The sequence below is a fragment of the Ambystoma mexicanum genome, unplaced genomic scaffold (assembly GCF_040938575.1).
Source record: "Ambystoma mexicanum isolate Mex_15411 unplaced genomic scaffold, UKY_AmexF1_1 Mex_scaf16, whole genome shotgun sequence".
Lineage (NCBI taxonomy): Eukaryota > Metazoa > Chordata > Amphibia > Caudata > Ambystomatidae > Ambystoma > Ambystoma mexicanum.
In genome coordinates this window covers 2,721,812-2,744,738 of record NW_027182391.1, presented here as the reverse complement: position 1 = coordinate 2,744,738, position 22,927 = coordinate 2,721,812, and the positions used below count along the sequence as shown (strand labels likewise).

The 22,927-nt window shown below is 45.7% G+C and overlaps 1 protein-coding gene across 1 annotated transcript in view; it reads right to left on the bottom strand.

Annotated features, from left to right (window-relative positions):
* The window catches only part of LOC138554391 (zinc finger protein 268-like), a 62,767-nt gene extending 44,835 nt beyond the window's left edge, over positions 1-17,932 (bottom strand). The window contains exons 1-2 of the mRNA XM_069642584.1: positions 17,845-17,932; positions 17,024-17,085 (exon numbers count right to left, since the gene is read on the bottom strand). The gene's annotated coding sequence lies outside the window, so the exon portion shown is untranslated. The remainder of the gene's footprint in view (positions 1-17,023; positions 17,086-17,844) is intronic.
* Between the last annotated feature and the right edge of the window lie 4,995 nt (positions 17,933-22,927).

Genomic DNA, 22,927 nt, shown 5'->3' with positions numbered 1-22,927 from the left:
TTGCAATAAACCCTAGCTTTGGGAATACAACCTCGTTTCTGGCCTATCTATCGTGTGTGGTGACTTGCCTTGTTTCCATAACGCGAGGGACCCCTAGGGGCCCCTTTCACTACAGGTGACCAGACTCTTTGTTTCTTAGCCAAAACTGGGACAGCAACATCATGTGACAGTAGGAGAGTAGACGGTAGCTTTCCCATTCCTATATTCCAGGAAAACACCTGTTAACATACTGGGAAGAGATCTTATGGCCAAATTCAATATGTCATTATCATTAACAGAGGACAGCATAATATGCTGTACACCAGGCACATACTTCCAGACAGAAAAACAACAATACATACTAGCCTTGAATAGAAAATAGAGAATACAGGGGTGCAACAACAAATAATGTTAGCTAAAAAGGTACCATTAATTATGGGGAAAAGATTTGGCAAGGGCACCAGGCACACTATGGATGACCAGTACATATGCTATGGGGGTGAAATAGCACCAAATGTCCAAAGAAACAAATAAAGGTATTTATGAAGAAATAAAATTGCTCATTAAGCAGGGAGTGATAGTGCCATCAGAATCTCCTTGCAACACTGCTGTATATATAGTGAAAAAATATCTGGAGAGTCGCGCAGATTTACTTATTTATTTTACACTTATAAAAAGCACGCAACTCTTGGGCATCACGGGTTAGCAAGATTGTACCCGACTCCTTCTGAGTTGGTGACAGGTTGTAGGATGCATGTGCCCATTACCTCGCCCATGCGCGCGCAGATTCCCAAAGCACTGCGACTGTTTGTAAATATGTTACAGGACTTGTTGATGTCCATGACTAAATACCTCTCTTTTTCGGTTCTTGACAGGAAAGGAACGGCGAGGAGGTATCGCAAAAGGCACAGATATAGACGATAAAATCTAAAGCTACTGCAGTTGTCAACGTGCATTTTTTTATTTTTTTTTATTTTTTCTATGGGTCAACATAAAAAACATAAAAACGATAAAAGGGTGGTGCCTCCCTGCACAGCTACCAGGATTCCGAGGGAGAATAGAAAGAAATCAGACCCAAGACAAGAGCTCAAGTGAATGCTGAGTAAGAAGATACAAGGAAAATGAACTTGAGACTAAAGGAGATTGCATTGCACCACTTGAGGAACACTGATGCTGAACTTTGGGGATGAACGTTTACTGGAACAATAAGAAAGGGTTTGGTGCTTTGCCTTTACTTGATTAAAATGTATTTAAAGTTTCTAACACACATATCCCAAAGGAGGAACAAAGCGGCAAGCCACAAGTATGCTGAGGACTTTATCTATAATAGACTATTCTCTCTGCTTTCCTACCTCAACAGTGCATTGGGACTTTTTTATATACTATTTTTCACAAGGACAATCATCTTTAACGGACAATTCTCTCTACTTTCCTATCTGTACATTTGTATTGGTACTATTTTTATACTATGTACACAAGAGCATACATCTGCAACAGACTATGTTTCCTACTTTTTATCTTCACATTTTTTATTGGAACTATTTTCTATTTTCCACATTTTTATATTTTTGTTTTTATCATCAATAATTTTCAATGAACCACATATAGTGAAAGTGGTTTAAAAATCATCAAATATTTTATTATTGTCATTTGATGCTAAATGTTTTTAAACCAATATATACAGCTCGCCTCACTCACTTGAAAAAATACTGACTATTGCCCGGTACTAAGCAAACTGTATGAATGTTTTCATATCCTTATATTCCTGATATCTTCATAACACCCTGATCAATTCGCCGCAGGACACATCTACAAACAATTGACATCATGGCTATTGCAGTACTTATATTTTCCTTTCTCTTTTGTTGTTTTATTGCTTAGTTTATCTCACATTACATTTAAATTGATTATGATGAGTTGAATGTGTCCTTGTGGCATAATGTTAGTGAAGAAGTTAGAAAACAAGTAGATTTCCAGTAAGAGCAAGAAATGGTATTACGCCCAGTTGTGGAGACAGTAAGGGCTAGGAGAAGCATTACAGATGAGGATTTCATGTGAAGGTATTTTTATAATTAGATAAATATTGAATGAAACTCATGGTATAGGCCAACAGAGAAGGTGGAGGGAGACAGAGAAAGAGAGATCAAGGGAAAGCTGTTTTGTTTACTCACTTATCCCATATTCCATGACAGCCTCTCAAGCATTTATACCACAAGTGGTACCCGAGTACAGAGCACATTTCTTGGTACATCTCGCAGTATGCCAGACTAGAGGATAATTTCAGGGATAATAGGCCATGATAAAATTTGCCGCAGGATCAGAATTCCTATACGTAGACAACTATATATGACGATAGCTGGTTCATTTATCTATTGTCCTGCATGCCCGCATGGCTGACAGATGCATTGAAATTTTGGTTGGCAATTTTGGTGCTGGTCCTAATGGCTTTTTACATCTTGAGAATAGCAATACGCCAATGTAAAAAGATGGGCAAGAAGGCACTCCAAATGACAGTAATGGTTAATGTGGCTGACACCGTACATCAGTACACTAAAACTGATGAGGAACTTTACTGTCCCATGCACCCATTCGGGCGCCAGTAAGACAACCCGGAGCATTGTCTACATGCCCAAAAGATATCCATAACTACGATGAGCACTGGATGAAATGCGACAACAGTGGCGAGTGCTGGTTTATGACATGCAGTACAGCAGAATATGTAGCACAAGGAGCTAACGTGAGGGGGTCACCAGAGTGTGGCTACACAAGGATGGCTATAAAATCGTCAGAAAAAATGAAGGTGTGGTCGATAACTCGACTAGAGGAGGGAATGTAGTGGGGCAATTGTTGGCTAGAAAGCAGGTGCCCCCCTGCTGTCCCCAGAAAACACAGGAATTATAAAATCAGAAAGAACACATTTGAAACTGCACTTACAAATCCTCCTGGAAATGTAGCTGGCACAAAGAATAGTTAGGTTTGCTACACAAGTAGGGACAGAAGAGGCATTAGCTGGCACAATTAGTGTGTCTTTTTAAATAGAATAGACTAGGTGGCAGGAAAGCGCATACCAAGAGAGGGTCTCACTACACATGTAGCGGCAGCATGGCTATAATAGGTAGGGTTATGTTGCAGCGTACCCATATGGAGAACTGAGATGTGCCAGTCATGCACCAGGACGGTAGGCAGCAAATAAATGCACAGCTAATGCGCGCTGCAAAAGAAACACAAAATGCCCTTTTAAAAATTGCACCAGCGGAGAATTCAACCCTGCACGTTTAAGGAAGGCCCAGGTGAACACGCTTCAACAAATCAGGAGAAATGCTGTATCCGACTTGATGATGACTAGCCAAAGGTATGCAAAGGCCGAGCCGTTCAGGACACGTACATAACGGAATAAGATATTATTGTGTGCGGTCAAGCTGTCAAATAAATCAAGCTGCAAAGATACAGCAAACCGTTTCATGTTTATAGCGTCCCAGGAAATCAGAAGGAGGTGACGTAATGCATTCTGCCTGGCCAGGCACAAAGCGAAGACCAAGAAGCGGCTTAAGATAAAACAACTAAAATCCAGCGATGAAAACTTAAGAGTATGACTCGCAAAATAATTATCCAAGAATAGGATGGCGTACAAAGGCCTTAAGCCTTGGCACTCATGGCATGGGAGGTAAAACATGGCCAATTTGATTTAACTAAAATAAAGCAACATGCTTGTCTCTCCCTCTCTCGTACCTAGACAAACCTGTCAGCATGCAGACAGTTCATGGATAGTGTGACCACATTGTACCCCGTTAGCACATATCTTTTTTCACTGCAAAAGTAATTTAGGGCCTACCAATTAATTTCCATACATGATGAGGTAGCACTTTTTTAGGGGAAGGTACAAGGGTGGGATCTTAGATAACGGTTGTCCAATCCATAGTTGTGTACATATAGGTTCCATATGTAGCTTAGTAGAGGGAGCCAATGAGCAGGAGCAATAGGTTTTCATAACTGTTATATCACAGTGACTCATTCATGTTATATAACCTCCTGTTTTCTGTTCAAACATTGGAGAATTCTGGAGTGAGAGCTTGGCTTTTTATCTTGATTTTTTCCCCAGGGTATTGCAATAAACTGGGTTACCTTGCATTTAGCATACCACGCTCTGTGTTGTCTCTTTTTTGACAAATGCAACTTGGAGGGCTTTTTGGCTTTTGACCTCTACTTTTCCCTTGCCTGATATGATTGGTGTAGTTCTGGCAAAGGCTACTCCACTGGCCTTCAGAGCAGCGGTCTTCAAACTTGGGGCTGGCCCCCGCAGGGTGCGAAGGATGTCCAAGGGGTGCCCCAGCATCTTTAAAAAGGGATTAAGAGGACTGGTTTAATAGAAAAAAGGATAAGGGGACTATAAGCAGTAAAACAATCTTCTTATATTTTTTGAAGAGCCTGTGGGCCCCCTGGACATCCCTTGGTCCCCGGGGCGGCAGGGGCCACCGGTATGTGTGGGCCCAGAAACAATATTTTTACTCAAGGAGTGTGGGGAGGGGATCAGTATGAAAGAGTTTGAAGACCACTGTACTAGAGTGATGGGATTGGGAAAGGGCGCCTAATCTTTCACACTCAACTTGTTCTTTAATCACTGGAACTGTTTACTCATATGCTGGCTTTGCAACACTTGTTTCTTCACTTTAAAGACTTGTGACTCACTACAAAACATATATTCTTGGAACCCGGCTCATTTTCAGGCTACCCTCGGCCTCTTCCTCTCCTTCCCTCATCCCTCATTTCTGATTGTCTGTCTGCCATCCATGAGTGGTGTGCCGCCAATGACATCTGCCTTAATGACAGTAAAACTGAGATTCTACTCATCGTTACACCCACTCCCTCCTTCCCTGCAGCTCTCTGGTCGGCCTCTCTTGGCCCTCTTCCTGCTCCCACCTGCAAGGCAAAAAACCTCAGAGTCATCTTCGACTCTACACTCTCCTTCTCTCCTCACATCTCCGATGTCTCTAAGAAGTCACACTACCAGCTGCACCTCCTCAGAGGTATACTTCCTTTCCTCTCCTTCCCCCAGAAGCTCACTGTCTCCAGAGCCCTGGTTCTCTCTAAGCTGTATTGTAACAGCCTCTATCTAAATATGCCTGCCTCTGCAATTGATCCAGAACAGGACTGCAAGACTTGTCCTTGGCCTCAAGCCCAGGGATCGGATCTCTCCAGGACTGAAATCTCTTCACTGGCTCCCAGTGGCTACGAGGATTAAGTTCAAAACCCTCAAAACCCTCTGCATTGTCCAAAAGGCCTTCTGGGGCCGCAATACCTTCAACTCTCTCTTCCTAAATATCTTCCTTCTCGAGCTCTTCGCTCATCCGCATCCAACTCCCTCAGGGTCAGTCGCTTCTCCAAGCACCGAGTTGGTGGTAGATCTCTCTCTTCGGCAGGGGCCTCCCTCTGGAACAGCATTCCTACCTCCCTGAAACTTGAGGAGAACCATCTCCAGTTCCGGAAGCACCTCAAAACCTTCCTCTTTGCCTCTGCTTTCTCTCCCCCTCTCCCCTGCTAAATTCCTTGCTGAAACGGCACTGGTTACTTGGCCACCCTTTCTGATTCTCGGGCCCAGGCCCCGCTAGTTTCCCACCTGCACTGCCTCCCTGGCAGCCCCTGCACCTGGGGACTGTTTTCTGTATCCCTACAGGCCCCCTACCAGCACTTATGTCTGCACTTACCTTGCACTTGCTACCAGTGGCGTTTTTATTTATCTTATTTTATTCTACTATCCCATGTACTGTACTTTACCCTCTACCTTCGCCACGCACTTTTCCCTTTCCCGCTCCCCATGCACTTGCACGATATGAATGATACCTGGCCTAGTAGGATCGTTGTTCTGTCTTCTCTTTGTTCCCCCTCCCTTGCCTCGTCGCGCCTTGAAACACTTGTGTATAGGCGCTTTAGAAATGCTATATCATATCATATCATAACCGAAGGGCACTGGGTCAACTTACCTTAACAGGGAAAGACTAAGCACTAGAGGGCTTAATCCATAAGAAGGGTACAACTGTATGTTTGCTTTTTTAAAGAAGTTTTTGTATTTTGTATTTCATTTATTGAGCACTTTCTCCAAAGCACTTTCCAAAAATTCGAAATACAATGGTCCAATAAAAATGAAGCATGATAACCAAATCAATGACCAAAGCTGATTAAAGGAAAGACGAAGAGGAGTTTTTAATTGGGAATGAAAAAAAACTGATAGCTAGAGGATGCACTGACAGAATGAGGTAGAGGATGCACCAACAGAATGAGGTAGAGGATGCACCAACAGAATGAGGTAGAGGATGCACAGATATAATGTGGATGCGCATTCCAATGCTGAGGTGTTAGAAGAGGAAAAGAAGGGAACCAAAAAGTCCAGGGCGGCTGAGGAATGACAAGAGGGACAATGAGAGGACAGAAATGCGGCAGCCATTTTAAGCAAAGTTCCCAAGATAGCAACACATTTTCCATAATAAAAATCTGGATTTCCTCTCTTTGGAATGAGTAGGGTTACCTATCTTTGCTGCCCACTTTCACATGTAATTGATGGCATCATGATTTACATTGAGGCGAGTGTGGGTGTGTGCAAGAGAGAGAGCTTATTCCTGAAAACAAAATATATTGGTTCTAAAATATCCACGTTCCCCCCCAACAGGTGGTACCATAACAACAAGGTCAGGTTAATCTGGCCTAAAAACAAAACCCTTAATGCTATATTTCACATAAAGCCTTTGTCACATCAGTGATTGAGGCCTTAACGGATGAGGTCCATCCCTCATCCCTCCTGCCAGGATGGTCCAATATCAGGAATTTAGATCACTCACATAGCACGTCATGCAGAGCTTGTTACGTGTTATGACTGAATCATGCTGCTGTTAGCAACAGTATCTGCAGGGTGTGAGCTGCGAGGACTTGATGAAGACCTAGGCTCAGATGATGGAGCCACATCTTGGAGCTTCCCTCCCAGGGCAATGTGTGGGAGAGTGCTTCAAAGTGAGTCTTCATCAGGAATGCACATGGGATGCCAGCCAATAGGGGGTCCTTACACCTAACAATGCCAGTTGGTCATTATTTCCAATAACTGGAGACAAGAAGTTAATAAATAAGGGATACAGATAATTTCAGGAGCCTGTAATACTCTGATCACCTGAATTTCTAACCATTCATAAACGCGTGTAAGTGTGCATTTCACTGTCCTCGACACACCTCCCTTTACAAGCGTGAGAAACGGGTTTCGTTTTCATTCACCTCGTGCTGTGCAGGCAAGGGGAGTGTGGGTCAGTCATACTTCCGCACTCCATACCATCCTTTCCATCGACTCTACCTCATGCTCTCAATTCCACTCTAGAAGGCTCCCTCATTCGTGCCTAGACACGAAACAACACCCAGATAGATGACCAAGTGCAGATCCGGCGTTCCGTTGCTCCCCAGGTGATCTGGAAGGAGAACAACCAACACTACTTGTAGCTACCAATGTGCCTATTTAATTCACCTGTAGACTGCCACTCCTCCACCCATTTAGCAAAGTGCTGTGATCCACCATACAGGTTCAATAGCGAATTACTAATAGGAAAGCACAGGGGAATGTATTAACATAAAATAATAGGTGTATTGCAGCTACTCCCCACCCCCACTGGTGCATTTTGGTGTTATAGACAAAAGCTAACGTTGTGCAGAGTAGGATGACACAATAGTGTGTTTGGATCTAGAAATGGAAGACATTCTTATGTTATTAATTAAATACTATAAACAAAAGACATCTCCTCTCCCCACCAGTAATGCATCCTCCATCACATACACAGAAGACAGGATTAACTGGAGGTTTATGAAGAACAAGCAGAGACAACTTAACACTTGGCCAAAAAAGATGATTGCTTTCTCACCAAGAGGAATGAATAGTCGCCGGCCACTCCCCTACAGCAAATTGTTCCCCAATTATTCCTTAAAAGATTGTGAGGGATTCAGTGGTCAAAATGTTTTAAAACAATGTCTGGAATGATGTTCCCTCAGCCTGCCTCCATTTCTGCCCACTCCCCCATACTCATGGGTCCTTCCTGTCCTCCACTGCACCCTGCAACATTGTGTTTTACAACAGTTCGGATAAAAGTGAAGATAATGAAAGAAAATGGATTTAAATAACCAGAATTAGTGTGTCATTGTCCCATTCAGAATGCACCTTCATGCAGCCTGCCCTTCACCGGTCACACCTCTTAAAGAACATGCCTAGCCACATGCACACACACCCCCCTGCCCCTCCCAATGCCTGCAAACAGGATCATACAACCATTCATAGGCAGATCCAGATCACTGTCAAACTGGGCTTCTCGGCTGTTTGGGAATGGGTTTTGCATCCCAGTCTATTGAAATAAAGTATCCCTTTCAAACACGTGAGAGATGGAGCAGTACAATGGTACACTGGCTTGATACCCAGAAGACCCAGGCTCGAGTCTCCAGTAGGGATGAATTTCGTACCCTTTAGTTCCCGCCCACTTTGACCGCTGGATGTATTTCACATTTGAAAACGTAGTATTTGATGGCCCAGGAAGACGAAAAAAGAGCCCTTCCCCCGCTCGGGACCTCGAAGAGTGACTGCTGATGATTGACCGAGATAAAGATCTGCTATCAGCAAAGGCCGCCAACCCGAATAACATACATGCACAGTGCAGAGATAATGATCCTCAGAGCATGCGCAGTTAAAGGATGCTGAGCTGGGCATGCGCGCATGCTCAAGGATCTGGGTCTTACGCGGAGGTGTAAAGATGGCGGGTGCTGAGAGAGCAATAGCACGTGCTGAGGCTGAGAGAGAATCACCAAAGTATGCGCAGGAAAAGGAACAAACTGCGCATGCTCAAGGATCAGTCATAGCACGTGCTGAGCGCAGAGAGAGAATCACCAAAGTATGCGCAGGAAAAGGAACAAACTGCGCATGCTCAAGGATCTGCGCACGCTCATTGATCTAAGTCCTACCCAGAGGTATAAACATGCCACGCACTGAGACACAATAGCACGTGCTGCTAAGCGCTGAGCGAGAATCACCAAAGTATGCACAGGAAAAGGATAAGCGCTGAGAGAGAATCAACAAAGTATGCATGTGCAGGAAAGGATAAGCGCTGAGAGAGAATCACCAAAGTATGCACAGGAAAAGGATAAGCGCTGAGAGAGCATCACCAAAGCATGCACAGGAAAAGGAACAAACTGCGCATGCTCAAAGATCCAAGTCTTATGCAGAGGTGTAAACATGCTGAGCGCTGAGACAGCAATAGCACGTGCTGAGCGCTGAGAGAGAAGCACCAAAGTATACGCAGGAAAAGGAACAAACTGCGCATACTCAAGGATCAAAGTCTTACACAGAGGGGTAAACATGCCGGGCGCTGAGACAGCAATAGCACATGTGTGGTGGCCTTGAAGGACAACAGGATGCCTGGAGAGGTTCGAACTGTATTTATTGAAGGAATACAAAAGGTAGATATTTGTTGTCAATGTATAGGGCAGGAGCAGTACTCACAGTTGCAGTCAGGGGCCTCCCAGTTACTTCACTGGAGGCAGGGTGTGCACATGGATGGCATGCTGTAGGCTTCGAGGGCAACCATGACGCCTCCTATGGCATTGGACTTATGCTCCTGGTGGATCAGGTTCTCCTTGTCTTGTCTTTCGCTGTGACTCCCTGGGTGGGGTTGCGGAGTCGGTGCTTGAGAACTCGTTGCGGTAGGGTGACTCCGAAGCATCTCTTACTGGCGAAGGTTGTCGGGCGGCACTTGTTGGTCTTGATCTTCTCCGGTTTTCCACAGTGGCTGTTCGACAGATTCCTTTCTGCGGTACATGGCCACCCTTTCTAGATTCCATTTCCTTCCATCGCTGGTTCAGATGTGGTTTGACCCTTTCGCAATGACTTCTATGGGACTATTGTATCTGGAGCCAGTCGTAGTGTCTTTGTGGGGGAAGGCGTATCTTCACTAAATCGCCTTTGTTATCTAGTGTATGGCGAGTGGCTCGACCTGTGTCCCCTTGAGCCTTCATGGCTTCTTTGTTTCGTTGCATACGAAAAACTAAGTCTTTCATGTCCACATCTTCGTCAGCCCTCACTTTGTGGAGCCAGGGTGGCACCAGTGTGGATGCTGCCCTTCTCCCCCATAGCAGATGAAAAAGTGAAACGCCTGTGATGGCATTGGGAGTGATGCGTTGGGCTGCGACGGCTTCCTTGACCATCTTGTACGGGTCTAGGCCCGAGGCATGCGCCAGTTGCAGCGCCCCTTTGATGAAGCGGTTCGCCCGCTCAACAAGCCCATTGGCCTGTAGATGGTAGAGGCTTGCTTTCCGCTGTCGAACATTGTTGAGTTTCAGAAATGTCTCCATTGTCTGTCACAAATTCCTCGGGGAGGCCTTCGCGCTGGAATATGGCGGTGAGCGCTTCGATGACTGTGTTCGTGGTGATGTCCGCGGTGAAGTCAACTTCGACCCACTTAGAGAAGTAAGCAACTGTGACTATCCCATATTTGTGTTCTGGGGACATGCTGTCCAGGGGCCCGATGAAGTCCAGCCGTAAATTGCGCCGTACTCCTTTGAGGACTTCTGTGGGCAGAATGGTGGCTTGTCTCACGGACAGGCGCTTTCCACTGTTCGTGCATTAGTGGCATCTTTCAACCATTTGCCGTATGTCGTGATCCATGCCGGGCCACCAATAGGCGTAGCATATCCTGCGTCTGGTCATTTTGCACCCCAGATGGCCTAAGTGTGCTCTGCACAGTATCGCTTTGAGAATTCCGCCGGGCGGGATCACTTGGTCGCCTCTCAGAATGAGACCGTTCATGGTGGTTATTTCGTCACTCACTTTCCAGTAGGGACGTAGGCCCTCAGGGATTGCTCTTTCCTCAGGCCACCCTTCGCGGACCCAGGCTGCTATGCGCCGTAAGGCATCGTCCAACTCGTACTCCTCCTGCCAGTGGCGCTCGCTCAGGTCCATGTACTCGCCATTCCGCAAGTCACTTATTGAGGCTACGACACATTTATCTTCCAGGAATGTGGTCCCAGGGGCGTTTTGGTTCAGGAGTCTGGACATGCAGTCCTCTTGCACGTTTTTCCAACAGGCAATGTAGGCTATCTCATAAGTGTACTCTTGAAACTTTGCAGTGATCCTGGCCAGCCTCGGGGTGGCAGTCTTGGTGCTGCTTGGGCTCAACATGTGAATGAGGGGTTTGTGGTCGGTGACCAGTCTAAATTTCGTGCCCCAAACGTAAGATCTGAGGTAGTCGACGGCCCAGGCACATGCAAATATTTCTTTTTCTACGGTGGAGTAATTTTTTTCTGCTAATGATAAGGCTTTCGATGCAAATGCTACAATGTTTTCTGTGTCACCCTTCTTCTGGGTCAGCGTGGCCCCCAACCCGTACATGCTGGCGTCCGTTGTGATGCAGGTGTCCCATTCAGGGTTGAACAGTTTCAGGCACAGTGCGTGTAGAATCCTTCTTTTGATTTTGGTGAAGGCTTCGTCTTGCTTTGGCCCCCAGAAGTAGGTTTCCCCCTTCTTCAAGAGTTCCCTAATGGGGGATGTGGTTTCGGAGAACCTTGGGACAAATTTTGCGTAGTACTCATTGAGGCCCAGGAACAAGCGTAATTCTTCTCTGGACATCGGGCCGGGGCGTCTGTTATGGCCTCCAGTAGGTTCTTCTTGGGGCTCACCCCTACACTTGAGATGCGATACCCAAGCTACTCTACCGCGCTCACTCCAAAAGCACATTTCTTGTGGCGTAGATGGATGCCAGCCTCTTGAAGCTTGCTCAGGACTGCCCTGAGAGCTTTGTCATGGGTCTCGTTGTCCTTGGCATACACAAGGATGTCGTCCTGAAAGTATGAAACGTTTGCAACTCCTTTTAATAATGAGTTCATCATCCTCTGGAATGCAGACGCTGCCGAAGACAACCCAAACGCCATGCAGGTGTATAGGAAAGTGCCAAAAGGGGTGAGGAACGCTGTTAGGGGCGCAAAGTTTTGTGTAATGGAATCTGGTGATAAGCGTCACGCACGTCCAGCTTCGAGAAGATTGCCGCTTCTTTCATCATGAGGACAATTTTGCTGATGCTGGGGAGCGGGAAGCTATCGTTAACAACCTCTAGATTGAGACTTCTAAGGTCGATGAATATTCTGAGGTTGTTGCTGGATTTCTACTTTACTAGGACCAATAGGTTCAGCCACTCGGAGAATTCCACTGTTTCGATGGTTCGTCCTTCGACCATCTTCCGGAGGTGGGCTTCTAACTCTGTTCTCGCCATGGCAGGTACCGGTCTGACTGCATTGGGTTTTAAACAGATCTTGTGGACGTAGTTCCTCACTTGCCCCGGGGTTTCGGAAAAAAGGCTTGGAAAGAACTCTCTCAAATGTTGTGCTGCTCATGAGGAGACCATGAGTACCTGTTCCGGGGTGCTGGGGTCCAGTTTTATACTGAGCCTGTGTTGATCATCCCATCCGAGCATGGCTGGGCCTTTGGACGAGAAGTACACCTTGGTGGTGGTGGACCTGCCTTTCAACTCAATTTGGGCTCTGATGTAGCCAAGTAGATCAAGGGTTGTGCCTCCGAAGACAGTCAACTTTTGCCTGGTCATTCTTATTTCCACTCTTGCTTGTCCCACCATCTCCTTGTACATGTCGATGGGAAGGATTGTGAGGTCTGAGCCTGAGTCGGCCACGACACGTGTTTCCATGCCGTCCACTTTAATGGTGCCGTGGGACGTTTCTCTCCTGGCGTGGAGGGCGTTGACCATGATGACCATGGGTCTGTCCTGTAACTTGTCATCTTCACTTAAAGCGCGGACACCATCGACGCGGGAAACAGTTTTTTCCTGCCACGTGCATGCCGGGGCCACGTGACCTATGCGTCCACACTTGGAGCACTCCTTGTTCCTGGTGGGGCAGTCGCGATCGTTCGCCATATGTTTGGTGCTGGCACATCTGTAGCATTTCGGTGCATCCTTTGCCTAGGGCCTTTGTCTCTGGGGCTGTCACGGGGCTGCTTATCTCTGCGCCATCTCCATTGCAGCGCCGTAAGTTTGGGCACTGGCAGACGGCTTCCTGCCTCTTTGCGTCTGCCAGAGGTTTCTTCTTCCGCCCTGCCAATTTGGATGGCCTTGTCGAGGGTCACCTCCTTTTCATGAATGAACTTGTCCTGCACTTTCCTGGAGTTTGTGTGAACGACCAGCATGTCGCAGATGGCTTGTTCTGCATTTTCGCCAAAAGCGCATAGGGATGCCAGCTCCCTCATCCTGGTGATGTAGTCGTCCACGGGCTTGTTCCCTTCTTGTTTACAGGTGTAGAACCTCAGCCTGTGTAGCACCACGTTCTCCTTATTGGTGAACCTCTTCGTTATGCGGCGGGTTGCCTCCTTGTAGACGTCATAGTCGTCAACTGGTATGGCCGTTAGACTGGCACAGATGCGTTGTCCTTCAATCCCCATTGCGTTCAACAACATTGCCTTCTTCCTGGCGGGAGCATATCCCGTGCCACCTACAGCCTCCAGATATGTGGAGAAAAGGGGTCCCACTGCATCCACGGAATTGCTGGGGTCCCAGGTGAGGGGAGAAACACAGGGGGTGGTGTGGTGCCTTGCATGGTGGGCCCGGGGGTCTTTTAGTATCCTTGTTGCCAATTATGTGGTGGCCTTGAAGGACAACAGGACGCCTGGAGAGGTTCTAACTGTATTTATTGAAAGGTGGATATTTGTTGTCCATGTATAGGGCAGGAGCAGTACTCACAGTTGCAGTCAGGGGCCTCCCAGTTACTTCACTGGAGGCAGGGTGTGTACATGGATGGCACGCTGTAGGCTTTGAGGGCACCCATGAGGCCTCCTATGGCATTGGACTTACGCTCCTGGAAGCCAGGCTCCATAGCCTTTGTGATCTGTTATTTAGAAGTCTCCTTATCAGGAGCAGCGCTGGAGCGGACCACTTCCCTGGCGCTCTGCCAATGTTCTATTCGGAGCACGGGTCCTCGCAATCTTGTTGGTCCTGAGATATCGCAAGACCGCGCTCCCGAGAACTCTCGACGTCTCCACAACATGCTGAGCGCAAACCAGAGGATTAAGCGGACTCTTCAGGTGGACGCCACCTGCCCTCATAACAAATGGCGAACATTGTCTCACTGCATGCACGCTTTAAGTGGGACACTGGTGGTTCCAGGTGACAGTTGTGGCAGGCATTGGCATTGTGGGTCACGATTGATGCTACGGTTGGCCTCACGAAAATGGACTAGGTGAATGGCAGTTACACCGGATACCATCTCATGGTTCACGTTCATGGGCGCAATGGGTTGTTAGAAGTAGCGGTAGACGGCCCGGGCGGAAGCTGGATATGGAGATGCAGTGGCCCTGTGAGGAAGCCGGACAGTATTTCCTTCAGAGACTGTGTGGGTGTTTCTGGCAGGTTTGGGAGACCTGCTTGTAGCAGTGGTGTGGTCCTTATTGGCACCAAAAGCTGTTCATCGTAAGCAGCAAGCGTGATACATGTTCTTTTTTTTATTTTTTATTATACATGTTTATTGAATTTTAAATATAACATCTCAAAATATATAACCAATAAGTAAACATAAAACAGAAAAAAAAAAATCAGGATCATCACTTTAATGAATACACATTCCTTAAAAAGAGGAAAATTACAGATTTGATTTAAACCATGTAGACAACAGTCTTATAAATCCAAATATCGGCCCCAAATTTGATCAAACAAATTCATTTTCTTATCCCTGTATAAAATCAATCTTTCCATTCTGGATACTTGTTTCAGATCATCCATCCATTCTGAAACTGTCGGTCTGTCATCACCTTTCCATTTTCTCAATATCATTTTTTTGGCAGAATTTGACGCCCTGAAAAACCAACACCTCTGTGGAAAGGAGAGATCATCCACCATGTCATCCTCACCCAAAATTACAGTTGTATAATCAAAGTCCAAATGCATCAGAAGAACTTCATTCATCTTCGTAGTGACCTCACTCCAGAAAGACCTTAGTTCATAACAATCCCAAATCATATGCTCAAAAGAACCAGTAGCATGTTTGCACCTCCACCATGCACTTGAATCCGTCAAGCCTCTAGCATGCAATCTTTGTGGCGTCCAGAAAACTCTGTTTAGAATTTTGATCTGTCTACACCTTTCTCCTAGATTCAAGGATGTTAGAGCCACATTCCTGCACAGATTCCTCCATCTGCCCTCCGACATCTCTGAGTCCAATAAGTCTGACCATTTTGATAGTAATTCATAGTTTGGTTCTTTATACTGATCAAGATTCTTGTACACTTTCGAAGCCATGCCACCTTCTGATTTATATTCTTTTAGCCAATCATGCCATCTCTTGTAGCCATCCGGAATCTTGTTCCCTACAGCTTTTTTCAGTTTCCTATACTCTCCCATTGTGCAATCTCTAAGATCTTTAACTTGCTTCAATCTTTTAAAGCTGATCCATTTACCTTCTTCAACAAGATCTTCTAGCCACTGCACACAACCCACTAGCCAGTTTGACCAGAAGAGTGGTTTCCCCTTCAACGTAATGGCAGGATTCAACCAGAGCGAAGTCAATCCATCCTCTGAAACTTCCTTTCCGCTCTTGTTCCGAAGACTCTTCCAGCATGACCTCACAAAAGCTGTTGGTGGAAATGATTTATATCCCGTTCCATCCACTGTAGACAGAATTGCCCTGGGGGAAAGAGGCGAAGATCTACTTGATTCCGCCATTGTCCAGACATCAGAAGAATCATCTATGAAAGGCACCAAGTGGCGAGCCCCAAATGCTAAATGATCATTTCCAAAATCCGGGACCCCCAAACCACCACATTCTTGTGAGAGTTGAAGTTTCCAGAGTTTCAGACGCGGTTGTTTTCCCTCCCACAGGAAGGACTGGATCAAGCTCTCCATTTTCTTCAAATAACATTTTTTAAGCTGCAAGGGAATCATGCTTAAGACATAGTTAACTCTCGGAGTTGTCGTCATTTTGATTGCATGCACTCTTCCCCATAGACTTAATCTCAACTCACTCCATCTTTTAAAGTCTGATTCCATATTTTGGATAATGTGTGTAATATTAACTTCCATCATTTTAGCTATATCTTTAGTCAGCCAAATTCCAAGGTAGCGCATCTTGTTCGGACACCAGTTAAAGGCAACATTTTTCAATGTCAAGGTTGAGCATGAAATTGAAGCTGGCAGTGCCTCGGATTTTGACCAATTAATTTTATAACCTGAAACTTTATGAAAAATGTCTATTTGGTTAATTAGCGCCGGGATGGAGGACTCCACATTGCAGACAACCAACAACATATCATCTGCATAAAGCCAGATTTTTTGACATGCCTCTCCAAAAGAAACACCTTCAATTGCCCTGTCTTCTCGTATCTTCACAGCCAATAATTAAGATTAAGTATAGATGGACAGTCCCATTTGGTTTAACGTTTGCAATTGACGGGAGACAACACAGGGTCACTTCCCAGGAAGAAGGTATGGATCTGCTAAAAATTGCAGAGGATGAAGGGGACATTGCTCAGGATCAACAGCTACAAAGGAGCAACCTTACATCTGGAGCTGTGCAAGGAAATCACAACTGCGACAAGGGAGACACACAAACTAGAACTTGAAGCAGGGCCTGGTGGAACCCCTGTTTTAAAGGCCCGCAAAATAGGTCTACTAAGTGAAACTGATTGAGGGGGGGAAAGGAATTGGATAAGCATTGGGCCAGATATGCAATGAAACTACAGGTTCGGGTTGAGTTACTCCGACTTGGAATCAGTGGTGTGGAGGTGAAGAGGGTGCTAGTATACCCTAGTGGGGTCCCTGGAGGAAGAGATGGCCCAAAGCGGAAGAGTGATGGTAGTAGGTACTTTCAGTACAATGGGTCACACCAGGGAGGGGGTTCGGGGAGGGTTAGGGTTATTGGGGTAAATGTTATACTTGTTGGGGGGATTTGGCGGTGGTTCTAGGAGGGAGGATCACATGGGAGGAGTCGGCTATATCAGAAGCATAGAGCAAGCTGTGCAGAGAAACAAACTACAGCAGTTATTTACCTTTTTGGTGCCTGTGCTTCTTACGTTGTGCAGAGTAGGATGACACAATAGTGTGTGTAGATCTAGAAATGGAAGACATTCTTATGTTATTAATTAAATAGTACAAACACAAGACATCTCCTCTCCCCACCAGTAATGCATCCTCCATCACATACACAGAAGACAGGATTAACTGGAGGTTTATGAAGAACAAGCAGAGACAACTTAGCACGAGGCCAAAAAAGACGATTGCTTTCTCACCAAGAGGAGTGAATAGTCGCAGGTTACGGATTGTGAAGGATTCAGTGGTCAAAATGTTTTTTTAAAAGTGTGTGGAACTATGTTCCCTCACCCTGCCCCCATGTCTGCCCACTTCCCCATACTCATGGGTCCTTCCTTTCCTTCACTACACCCTGCAACATTGTGCTTTCCAACAGTTCTAGTAAAACTGAAGAAAACGGAAGGAAATGGATTTCAATGACCACCATTAGTTTGTCATTAACCCATTCAGCCTGCACCTTCATGCAGCCTCCCCTTCACTGTTCACACCTCTTTAAAAAACATGCCTAGCCACATGCACCCCCCACCCACCCCCTACCCATTGCCTGCAAACACAATCCCACAATAGGCAGATCCAGATCACTGTCACACTGGGCTTCTTGTCTGTTGGGAATGGGTTTTACATCCCAGGATATTGAAATAAATTATCCCTTTCACACACGTGAGAGATAGAGCAGTGCAATGATACACTGGCTTGATCTAGGGGAGGCTCACGTTCGAGTCTCCAGTAGAGATGAATTTGAAAAGAAAGTATTCTTTAAAAAAAAAAGGGAACGTCGTACCCTTTAGTTTCCGCCCACTTTGATCGTTGGATGCATTTCACAAAAGGCTCGGTCCTCGAAGAGTGAGTGCAGATTGGCCGAAATACAGATCTGCATCAGCAAAACCGAAGAACACACATGCGCACTGCTGAGACTGCAGTTGCGCATGCGTATTGCCGAGTTAACTCCTGAGAACATGCGTAGTGCTGAGAGACTATCCCCAGAGCATACGTTTGCTGAGATGTGAGATACTGATCCCCAGAATATGCGTTCTGCTGAGAAATCTTCCTCAGAGCATGCGCACTAAAGACATGATGAGACGTGCATGCGCAAATCTTGGAACACGGATGCTGAAAGATCCAAGTCTTACTCAGAGGTGTAAACATGCCGCGTGCTGAGAGAGCAATAGCACGTGCAGAGCGCTGAGAGCGAATCACCAAGTATACGCAGGAAAAGGAACACACTGCGCATGCGCAAGGATCTGCGCATGCTCAAAGATCTAAGTCTTATGCAGAGATGTAAATATGTCGAGCCCTGAGAGCGAATCACCAAAGTATGCAGGAAAAGGAGCAAACTGCGCATGCTCAAAGACCAGCAATGGCACGTGATGAGCTGAGAGAGAATCCCCAAAGTATACACAGGAAAAGGAACAAACTGCGCATGATCAAGGCTCTGCGCATGCTCAAAGATCCAAGTCTTATACAGAGGTGTAAACATGTTGAGCCATGAGACATCAATGGCACGTGCTGAGAGAATCACCAAAGTATACGCAGGAAAAGGAACAAACTGCACATATAAAGGGACAATAGGGGCGAGGGGGGCACTATCTTTCTCTTTCAAAGGCTAGTTTACAATCAATGAACGCCATATATACTGGCTGACCCGTTAACATGACTTTTATTTTACCAGGCTCAGAGCCATCAAGTTCACCGAGGTGTCTAGTCCTGCTACAAAGCCTGATTGGAAGGAATCAAGACATTTGGGTTCTTTAACCCATCCCAACAAATGCCTCAATACAAGTCGAGCGAATATCTTTCCCGGAGCATCCAGAAGGGCTATGGGGCGGAAATTCTGGGGAACTACCCGATAGACTTTCTTAAAAATCGGCATGACCACCGATTTCTTCCCGCATCTTGGGATACATTTAGTGTCCAAGACCCGATTAAACAAAGTCTCCAGGATCTTGACCCAGGCAACCAGATAAGACTTAAACATCCAATTTGAAAGCCCATCTGGGCCCAAGAGTTACTCGACTTAGCAATAAACCTCATGATGTCATCCAAATTGAAAGTCAATATCCTTTCACACCGCTCTGTAGCCCCAGTTGTCTGCTGAGTTTCAGAGGGTAAAGAGAATAACTCAGAAAAGTAAATCACCCATTCCTCCTCGGAAATGGGATTAAACTGCCGTGCCATTTGTTGGTAGCTATTATAGATTTTTTTAAATAGACCAAATCTCTACACTATTTTTAGTGGTTAGTGCAGCCAACATTTGTTCTGCGTCTCTCTGAGCCAAATCACTCCTATGGTCTCTCAGCCAATGTCTATGTTTTATTTTAGGAGCTTTACCTTTGTACATCTCGTGACCCCGCCTGAAATACATAACAATCTGATTTCTGCTCCTAGAGCCCATTTTCTGGTCTGTATCTCTGGGTCAAAAACGTGTTTGTGTGCAAAAGCTACTCCTTTGGGGGATACATTTTTCACCACAAATAAATGGAGGTCTGTTGTATAATCCAACCCCCAGTCATGTGTCCCCCGGCCTCTTATGTATAGGGTGGTGCTCTATTAACTGATCATCAAGGTTATATAGAGACCACCCATTCAATTTAAAGCGGTTTCTATTGTATAATCCAACCCCAGTCATATGTCCCAGAGCCTCTTATAGGGTGGTGCTCTATTAACTGATTATCAAGATTAGATGGAGACCATCCATTCCATTTAAAGCGGTTTCTATTGTATAATCCAACCCCGTCATATGTCCCCGGGCCTCTTATACGGTGGTGCTCTATTAACTGATTATGAAGGTTAGATGGAAACCGCTCATTCCTCCGGCCTCTTATAGGGTGGCGCTCAATTAACTTATTATCAAGGTTAGATAGATACCGCTTATTTCCCCGGCCTCTTATAAGGTGGTGCTCTATTAACTGATTATCAAGGTTAGATGGAGACTGCTCATTCCCCCGGCCTCTTATAGGGTGGCGCTCAATTAACTTATTATCAAGGTTAGATAGATACCGCTTATTTCCCCGGCCTCTTATAGGGTGGTGCTCTATTAACTGATTATCAAGGTTAGATGGAGACTACTCATTCCCCTGACCTCTTATAGGGTGGTACTCTATTAACTGATTATCAAGGTTAGATGGAGACCACACATTCCATTTAAAGCGGTTTCTATTGTATAATCCAACCCCGTCATATGTCCCGGGCCTCTTATACGTTGGTGCTCTATTAACTGATTATGAAGGTTAGATGGAACCCGCTCATTCCTCCGGCCTCTTATAGGGTGGTGTTCTATTCAATGATTATCAAGGTTAGATAGAGACCACTCATTCCATTTAAAGTGGTTTCTATTGTATAATCTAACCCCCAGTCATATGTCCCCGGGCCTCTTATAGGGTGGTGCTTTATTAACTGATTATCAAGGTTATATAGAGACCACCCATTCCATTTAAAGCGGTTTCTATTGTATAATCCAACCCCAGTCATATGTCCCAGAGCCTCTTATAGGGTGGTGCTCTATTAACTGATTATCAAGGTTAGATGGAGACTGCTCATTCCCCCAGCCTCTTATAAGGTGGTGCTCTATTAACTGATTATCAAGGTTAGATAGAGACCGCTCATTCCCCCGTCCTCTTATAGGGTGGTTCTCTATTAACTGATTATCAAGGTTATATGGAGACTACTCATTCCCCTGACCTCTTATAGGGTGGTACTCTATTAACTGATTATCAAGGTTAGGTGGAGACCACCCATTCCATTTAAAGCAGTTTCTATTGTATAATCCAACCGAGTCATATGTCCCGGGCCTCTTATACGGTGGTGCTCTATTAAATGATTATGAAGGTTAGATGGAACCCGCTCATTCCTCCGGCCTCTTATAGGGTGGTGTTCTATTCAATGATTATCAAGGTTAGATAGAGACCACTCATTCCATTTAAAGCAGTTTCTATTGTATAATCCAACCCCCAGTCATATGTCCCCGGGCCTCTTATACGGTGGTGCTTTATTAACTGATTATCAAGGTTAGATGGAGACCGCTCATTCCCCTGGCCTCTTATAGGGTGGTGCTCTATTAACTGAATATCAAGGTTAGATAGAGACTGGTCATTCCCCCGGCCTACTATAAGGTGGTGCTCTATTAACTAATTATGAAGGTTAGAGGGAAACCGCTCATTCCACCGGCCTCTTATAGGGTGGCACTCTATTCACTGATTAACAAGGTTAGATAGAGACTGGTCATTCCTCCAGCCTATTATATGGTGGTGCTCTATTAACTGATTATCACGGTTAGAGACGGCTCATTCCCCTGGCCTCTTATAGGGTGGTGCTCTATTAACTGATTATCAAGGTTAAATAGAGTCTGTTCATTCCATTTAAAGGGGTTTCTGTTGTATAATCCAACCCCCAGTGATATGTCCCCTGGCCTCCTATAGGGTGGTGCTCTATTAACTGTTTATGAAGGCTAGATGGAAACCGCTCATTTCCCCAGCCTCTTATAGGGTGGTGCTCTATTCAATGATTATCAAGGTTAGCTAGAGACAGCTCATTCCATTTAAAGCGGTTTATATTGTATAATCCAATCCCCAGTCACATGTCCCCGGCCTCTTATATTGTGGTGCTCTATTAACTGATTATCAAGGTTAGATAGAGACAGCTCATTCCCACGGCCTCTTATACGGTGGTGCTCTATTATGAATTACAGACAATGAAAGCAGAGAATGCTGTACTTAAGCAATTAGTTACGGCACGTGAACCTCCACCTGTAGAATTGCCTTCTATGTCGCTTCCCTCGGGGAAGTTTGATGGATCCCCCAAGAAGGTAAAGGAGTTTTTGGAGGCTTGCATAGTATACTTTACCTTCAGGCCTTGTTCCTTTGCTACAGACCAGTCACGGGTCGGTTTCTTGATTTCCAACATGACTGGTAATGCACTGGAATGTTGGTAACAAGTGCGAATCCGATTTTGCAGGACTTTGACGGGTTGCAGACGTTACTCAAACAGAACTTCGAAAGACCAGAATTGACGTTCACGGCTTGTGAAGACTTATTGGATGTTCCACATGAGTCTTCCGACGTCTTATCATATATCTCTACCTTCAAAACCTTGGCAGCTGGGGCTGGATGGCTGGAACAAGCTCAATATGCCATCTTTTGAAGAGGCTTAAAAGAAGAGATAAAGGGCCAACTCGCTAGATCTTCTCGACCGCCGACCTTTTCAGACTTGCTGTCATCTGTATTGCAGATTGGGTATCATCTCCAGAAACGGCGCTCGGAACGCCGTAGACACCGGGCTTCAGTACATCTCTCTGACCCCATGGCTTCTTCATCACCTTCACACTCGTCCTCCCACTCTCACAAAGAACCCATGCAGATTGAGGCTACTAGAGGCCCTCTTTCAACAGCGGAAAGAAGACGAAGAAAGGAGAAGGGACTTTGTGCCTATTGCAGTTCTGACCAACACCTCCTCAAAGACTGCGCTAAAGTTCCAATCAAACGACAGGGAAACGATCTTCCTTGGCGCCAGTAGGGACTAGGGTCCGAGGGGCATCCTGCAAAATCCCTCAATCCCTACGTTTCGTTTGAGGATTCCAGGCTAATGGTGATTCCTGACTCATCGACATCAACAACAAGTCAGTGGAATCCCTAGCCCTCTTGGATTGTGGTGCTGCAGGGAATTTTGTTGAGACTCTATGGTGGGCCTCTGAAGGGTAGCCCGCAAAGAAGATCAAAAGGTGGAAGGAGTGGATGGTTCTCCCCTCTTTTCGGGACCCATAACACATACCACTGAGGATTTGCCCGTTACCATCTTCCAACACTCAGAAGTTCTCAAATTTGACATTATACGAGCCGCTCATTTTCCTATTATACTAGGAATTACATGGC